This window comes from Equus przewalskii, chromosome 30 (assembly GCF_037783145.1).
Source record: "Equus przewalskii isolate Varuska chromosome 30, EquPr2, whole genome shotgun sequence".
Lineage (NCBI taxonomy): Eukaryota > Metazoa > Chordata > Mammalia > Perissodactyla > Equidae > Equus > Equus przewalskii.
This window is the reverse complement of record NC_091860.1, coordinates 25,780,016-25,787,647: the sequence shown is the minus strand read 5'-3', so window position 1 is coordinate 25,787,647 and position 7,632 is coordinate 25,780,016. Positions and strand designations below refer to the sequence as shown.

Genomic DNA, 7,632 nt, shown 5'->3' with positions numbered 1-7,632 from the left:
TATAAGGAATTAGTCTCAGAAATTATCACCCAAACTAACATGAGATTTCAAAAGAGCTGGCAAGCGGAGTTCAGTGGTGGCTCTATCATCACTCAGCCTAAGAGATCCAGCAACTCCATCCTCCCATCTTCCCTCCATCTCCTGACCTGGATAATTAAGCGATGGGCCAGCTGGTCTTTAGGGTCCCTTCCAGTGGCCACCATGAGTTACTGAAGGTCCATTCTGCTCTATGTCAGGCAATCAACACATGTGATCCTATTTCCCCCGGTCCTCACAGACCCTCTGCAAGCTGGCCTTGCCCATCCACCCTTAAGTTCTGACTTGTGTAAGGTACCATGTCTTAACTGCAGACCCTGGAGGAGAACTTGAGTCTCCTAACTCTGGCACACATATTCTTTCCTCTATGTCTTTGATCTCTAAACTTAGGAAAAAAATGGTTTTGAGTAAATAATCTTAAAGTAGGTATATACCTTACTTATAAATTGTACACACACACACATATACAAGTTACTTATAAAATATATGCATATACATGCAGTACTATGCTCATATGTATATTACTCCATCTAAATAAATACATGTATTGACATGTAAATATCCCATTTTATTACAAAATATATACAGATAGAAATTTAAAAGAGCTGAACTAATATTTTAATAATGGGTTATTTGTTGAAAGTACAAAATTGTGCTCCTACTAAAAACAATTATTACTAATTTCTTAGGGAGCATAATGTGAATATATGTTATTATTTTTGAAGATTTTGGTTAAACACTTCATAATTTAGCAATTTATAGGTCTGCATCTAAATTCAGCCTATTTCTCAAAGCGGTTTTAACAGCTGTTGTAACCCAGCTGGAGGAAGTCATTGATTGTGCCCCAAATCTTCAGTTTTCAGACCCTTCCATCAAGCATACAAATGTTTGCTGAAATTCAGCTAACAAATTTCTCTCTTTCCAGATGTTTTCATTTACTAATCAGAAGATGCCGCGTTTTTATATTTCTAACGAATGGGTTCAAAATGCCCCGAAACTCTTTTGTTTAAAATTTTCGAACTGGCTACAAAATTGTTTCCCAAGTTTTTAAAGTGTGAAATATGCGAGTCTTTATAAGTGATTCATTTAAACCATTTTCCTCGAAAAAGTCACTTAACGTTAGAAACATTGCCCAAGGTCCATTTTCAAAATGCTCTCTCCATACCATGAGATTCTTTCAAAAAGCCATTATGTTTTCCAGCAGTAAGTTACATTTACCACAAAAGGACAGATTGAGTGCATCATTATTGCTGGGTAGCAATAATACTCTGACAGCCACTTGTCATCAGAGGAAAGGTCAACAATTTGGACCTCTCGTCTTTTTGCAAAAGAAAACAAAGTGCAATTTATCTTTCCATTCACAATTGTTTTAACACTCTGCCACAAAATAAGCCACAAACCTCTGGGTAGTGGAAAAGATATTCATGCCAATCCTTATCTTTTCCCAAAGTATCTTAAATATTCTCCTATTTAAAAAGATGAAAAGTACCTACCCAGGCATGAAGAAGCTGAGTATTCTCCAATATGCAGGAAGCAAGAAAGCAAGGATTGGACCCAGCAGAACTCCTGCTCTAAATTCAGGAGTGATAACTCACAGATCAAATGTGAACTTGTGTGTTAAATATCATCCAGAGATTAATTTCTTTCTTATCTTTTTGGTATAAATAGCATTAAAAGTATTTTCTTCCGACACACCAATGAGCTTCTTACACTCTCCCTCTCACTTGCCCACTGCCTGGGGACACCTCTTCTCTTTGCATCTGCCGTTCTAAGCCAGTCGCAACTGCTTGCTCATCTGGGAAATTTCAGGTGCAAGTTGAAGTTAAAGAGCCTAAGGAAAGGCATGTAAAGGTGTCTTTCAGATGGGGAATGCTTGGAGTAGTGTTGGTCTCTCATTAACACAATGTGCCCATGGGAAAGACCATAGTGCTACTTGTGTTACTCTCTCCATCTCCGGTTCCTTCTTTACCCAGCCTGTGATGCCAGGACAGCCCCTCCCCCATTCCAAGAACTCCAGTCAACAGTGATCCCCCTTTCTCTGGGCACCACATCTGAACCCTACATTTTGGCACTGGATGATAATATTCTTTCTGTGGCACCCTGAGAGCTCTCTAGAATCCAAGGATCATTTCTCTTGGGCTTAAATTGTAGCCAAGGACATTCTATGTAGAGGAGGTCTCACTCTGGCTTGCCACCCCTTCTCCTACTCTCCCATGGAATAAAGGCCCTGGGGGTCCCCTTCGTAGGCTTCCCTGCCCGGCATGATGCTGTCCCCGAGGGCTTTCCTGTCCTCTTCTTTGAAGGGAGCATGTGTGCAGGGCTTATTTATAGCTAATCCCCTTTTAAAGTGCGAGTATCTACATATTACAATACGAACCAGTTTATAAATCAAGTAGCAAAAACAGGGTAACAGCTTTTCAGAGAATATCCAATAAACCTTTGAAATTTCTGTCCCATTTTTAAAAGGTCAGAGTGTAATTTAAAGGAAGAATAGAAGTGGCCCAATAAAGTAGCAGCTGGGTAGGATGAATACCTTTTTCTACAGCCACTAAACTGCGATTCATATAAAAGCAAAGGTCTCTTGAACTAATGAATAGCTGTTAAAGATTTGTGCAGAGAAGAATACGTAGGCGCAGTTCAGAGAGTTCTGGAATTATAGCTGCACTATAATTGAGCTCAGGGCTGGCAGAAAGCGCCTAGAAGACCGATTATCTCTGTTTACTCGTAGAACAATAAAAGTTTGTAAAAACCGACTTCCAATCATTCACTTTTTTTCCACTAAACTAAAATTCCTTCCTGTGCAGCCCAGGATGTACAGAGCAGAGAGCTCTGCAGCCCAGCACGTGGATTCCAAGAGCAACGGACCGTGTTCCGAAGAGGGGTTTCATGTTTTAGGGCTGAAGACCAGATTAGATAGTCAGAAATCCTAATCCCTCCCTTACCCCATTAATACACTTTATAAGAAAATACAAGTCCTTTCTTATCATTTCCGTTGATATTGACATTTCCTCTGAAATTGACAAATAAACTTCCACGCTTCTTACTGATGGTGCCCACTCATTCAACGACTCCCAATCTGTGGTCGTAAACACACTCAAATGCACAAAACGCAGAGCAAGAAGGCAGCGTGCTTTAAACCATTCATTATTACCCAATTGCCAAGAGCACAGAGCCCTGCGAAAACGGGAAGCATTTGTCTATCAATAGTATTTTGTTTACAGTGGTTTTGAAAATAATTCAGGGGAAAAAAAAAAGTAGTTCCAGTGCCCTAGACACTGTACTTCCTGAAAATTCCCTACCAAAGATTTTGCTCAGGGGAAAAATTTGTTCGGTGAGCTAAACTACCCACGTCTTTAAAGTCTCAGAGGATGTAGCACAAGGAGCATTTGGTGTATCTCATGCAGCGTCCATTCTCTTTCCTTTATTTCTTTATCTAACAGATTCCATGTAAATACATCCAGTGTAGAAATCTCACTTCCTAAAGCTTAGAGCTAAAAGGCAGTAGCTCACTATGTATTAACCACCTACACTTTTATAATATATAATAAGATAATTCCTAGAGAGTAAAACCCAAATGTTCTTAATAGTGTTCAAAACATTCTTAAGAAGAGACTATATTGCAGGATTTTAGAGCTGGGAAGAGACCATCTGGTTCAAACTCCTCATGCTACAGATGAGAGAATGAAAGTCCAGAGAGGAGATGAGTCCCTCCCAAGGTCAACCAGTAGTGATGGTGCCAACATGGTGGCCCAATGTGACTGCACTTGCACCCTGGTCCCTTCACTATGGTGCTTCTGAGAGGCTAGAAACACATACTTGAGTGATCTAAATTATTTCTCTGAGTCCTTCCATCACAAAGTCAGTTCATAAAAAAATGATAACAAGGCTTTAGAAAAACCATTTTGTCGGACTCCTACACACACGCACACACACTCGCTACAGAAAGCGAATATCATCCCCCGCTATTTATACTCAGGAGTTTACTCTATTTCACAATCTCACAGGACAATTTCTAGCCACTGGCAAGTCTGACATAAATCCTGGCGCATGTAATTGACACAGTGTGCCCCAGGGATCAGAGAACTCAGTGAGATAATGGACAACGAGCCACTGAGGGCCGTGTGACTCATACATTTAATCTGCTAAGGAGGCTTGTAGTGCGGCGCAGTCCATTCCTTTCAATGAATTTCTCCTCCTTTTTCAAAGCCACGCTCAGGGATGGTCCTTAGTGGCGACTTTTCTGAACATTATTATTTCACTATTGCCCTTTTCATGTCATAGTCACATAACCGGGGTGTGGGGATGGGTCTTTCTTAGTCACCCCCAATTTCTCCTTATTTTATCTTCCGGAAAAACAGAATATTTTGGGTCCCCATCCATCCCCTGACTAGTAATATACTTTAAAATGACTTGTAACTTTTCTCACAGGTATTTCTCTGTAAGACCAGAAAATTGATATTGCACAGGCAGACGGTTGGCGTGTGAACTGACGTCAATAATTACAGAGTTCCTGTGACTGGCAACTCCGTCTGTCAGGAAATATTTGTTGAACACCTATGGGTGCTAGGTTTGGGGCTACAGAAATCAAGATGCCTTTCATGACCTCTAGAATCCACCCTCCACTAGGAGGGAAGGTGAACAGAGAGCTTCCCTGTGACCAGGGAGAGAATGAGGTAGGATGGAAGCAAGAGGGAGCATGTCTCCGGCCAGCTGGAGAAGTCAGCGAGACCTTCCCCCCAGGGACGCTGATGTTGGGCTGTTGACCAACAGCCAGGCGGAGAGAGGGAAGGCGGCAGCTACAACAAGCGCAAAGACAGAGGGGTGCTCTGAACCTGGGGAATTACCAGCAGCCCTAACAGTGCCAGAGGCTGAATTAGGGGCTCCAGGAGTCCCAGGAAATGAGGAGTGGCCTGTAAAAGGGGTGGACCACCCCTTCCTCCTCGGTAGTTTGTCTTACAGAGCTCTTAGCTCCCAAGTGCCAGTGATGACTAATATGCTTAGTCTGGTTGCTGAAAGTAGATTTCAGCGTTTCTAGACATCTCTGAAATGCAGCTCCCATTCTCGTAGGTCTTATGCCTCTCCTAAGGATGGTGGGCAGTCATGGCTGGTCTTCTGAGTACTGTCCTCAGGCTCAGAGCTGCTAAACTCCTAACAGCATAATCAGCTGAACCCAGAAGGGAGCACGAGAGGCGTCCTTCCCCAGTAAATGAAGAACTTTGGGGAGTATTTATTTAATGCCCCTTAATGAAAAGTGATTTCCCATTGCAAAGACAGGGGAGAGGGAGAAAAGCTCTATTTTTTAAATTGCTATCTCTTAAAACAGCCAGCAAGTCAGCATAATCTGTGTGTTTATGTGTTTTGTTTCTGCAACTCTGAATTCTCCTAAAACTATAAAAACAATGTTTTAAACAGTTCAATAGGGGAATGGTGGTCCACAGAGAAAAGGATGTGAACATTTTCTGAGACTACTGGAATTTTTACATCTTTGGCCAGGGACTGTCTGAAAGGAATTAAAAAGTCCTGGGGTTTTTTTCAGGAGTAGGTAAGAGTCTTATGAATAGAATGTTTAGTTGGATTCAAATGGGTCAGGAGTCTTTGTATGGCTAATATAGGCCATAGACAGAAAGGGTCATACTAGGCATAGAAAGAACAATGAATCATTTAGGTTGGTGCCTTTACAGGAAATACAACAAAGAATAACACCATCCTCATCTTACAAGTCTTTTGTTTACTATGCAGTTATGCCTTTTTCTTTTTTTCCTCCTCTGCTGGCTACTGCTCTGTGTCTAACTCTGGCTTAAATTTTAAAGGCAGTAATTAAACCCCAGAAACTTCTGGTGCCAAAGCTGTTCTGCAGGGCCGTCAGTGTGCTGTAAATCACCATGCCCTTCCCTTGGGGCTCCTTCCCAGAAGCTGTCAGAGGCAACTCCCTGTTTATGGGAGAGCCTCTCGACGCTTTATACTCATTGAGATGAAATTAAGTCAAAGAGCATTCAGTTAAAATGGCAGGGTAATTAAATGAGCTGTACTGGGTCCCGCCGTTTAAACAGCATCGAAGACTTGGAGCTGGCGGAAGGAAGATGTTGCAGCTGTGTTCTTGCTGAGCAATTCTGGGGTCCTGCAGGTCCAAGTTTGCCAGTTAGGTCGTGGAAGACTGGAGCCTTACCATCTCTTCTGCGCATGCTCAAGAAATACACAGGCATTTAGGGGCTCCTGTATCAATCCAAAAGCTGGACAGGAATTGATGGAGCAGCAGTGGGATAATAAGCAGCTCAGAGACCGGGTTGGAGGTGCAGAGAAGAGAGAGCGGATGTGGTTTGTGGCCTCTAGGAGTTTACAGATGAGTTGGGAAACCAGTTCAACAAACAAAGGTACCTGAGCAAAAGAGAAGTTATAGGAATGATGTGCGATGCTTGACCATAAGTGGTAGTAATTAGAGAAAATTTGAAACTGAAATTTTGGCAGCCAAGAGAGACCACAGACACTGTCTAGTCCAGAGGTCTGAGGCTTGTCTTAGCGGCTCTGCTAGGAGTTTTCAAACATGTCCCCTCTCCAAGGTTGCCGGGAGAGGTTAACACAGCCAGCAGCAGCAAGTCATCTTCAGATTACACTGAAATTCCTTTTCTTGTAATCAATCTGTCTCCAGCGTCGGCCCCAATTCCATCCCCACCCATCTCTGCTGACACCTATGTGTGGATTCCATCAACGGACTTACCCAGTTGTATTACTCTCTGAGGACTTACATCGTCCGTCTTCCATTAACATTCTTGCTGACGCCTAGTAGATGAGCTGGCCTCCTCGCGCCTGTGCTCATTCTTCCTCCATCCGTTCTCAGCATGAGCCACCACATCCCTTGCATTCCACCTTCTTCCGACTTCCACCAGGCGTCTGCCTTCTCCAAACAGCCTTGTCTCACCACCAGCCTCCCATACACCTGTTGGGTCACAGTCCAGCTTCCTGGCAGAAATCTGAACCCGGCCCCTGTACAGGCAGGGCAAGGAAGAAAGAGGCAGACCGCTCCAGGCTGGTAGGCGGTAGGTTTAACAAGCAAGGGAATTTATTTAGGAGGCTCGTCTTGGGCGGCCGCAAGACAAATATTTCCGCATCTGCCTGCCAGAATCTTAAAAACCTATACAGAGGCCTTAACTGGGTCTAGTCATGTACTCAATCCAGATAGTCGCAACTGCACATTTCCATCTCAAGGCTGTATCCTTGGAGCAGCTTCTGGGAGTGGAGAAGGCAAGTGGGATGCTCATCCCAAAGACAGGGGAGGGAGTGGGGAGCCTCCAGTTGCCTGGGTCCAGCTCACAGGTCAACTGGCGGCCACAACTTCTTGATGACCTCCTCCAACAACACCGCAAAGTGGGCCGTCATCAGCTTTCCCAACCTGGGTCATTTTTTCTGCTTATTCATTGACTTTGTCATGATAGCACGTTGGTCTTTGAGAATCAGTGCCTTTCAATTTTCACGCTGTACAATGTGAGAGCATCGTGCAATAGTAGATATTTATTGAATTAAATTTAAAGAATGAGACCCTGAGAAATGGTTTCTGAATTACATTCTTTAGCATATTTCAGAAGTGCATGCTTCCCTATA

The 7,632-nt window shown here is 43.2% G+C and overlaps 1 long non-coding RNA gene across 1 annotated transcript; it reads right to left on the bottom strand.

Annotated features, from left to right (window-relative positions):
- Window positions 1–652: 652 nt before the first annotated feature.
- Window positions 653–6,976, bottom strand: LOC139080436 (uncharacterized). The gene is made up of 2 exons (XR_011534948.1): window positions 6,752–6,976; window positions 653–6,411 (listed from the first exon to the last, which is right to left on the bottom strand). It is a non-coding gene; the product is annotated as an uncharacterized lncRNA (long non-coding RNA).
- Between the last annotated feature and the right edge of the window lie 656 nt (window positions 6,977–7,632).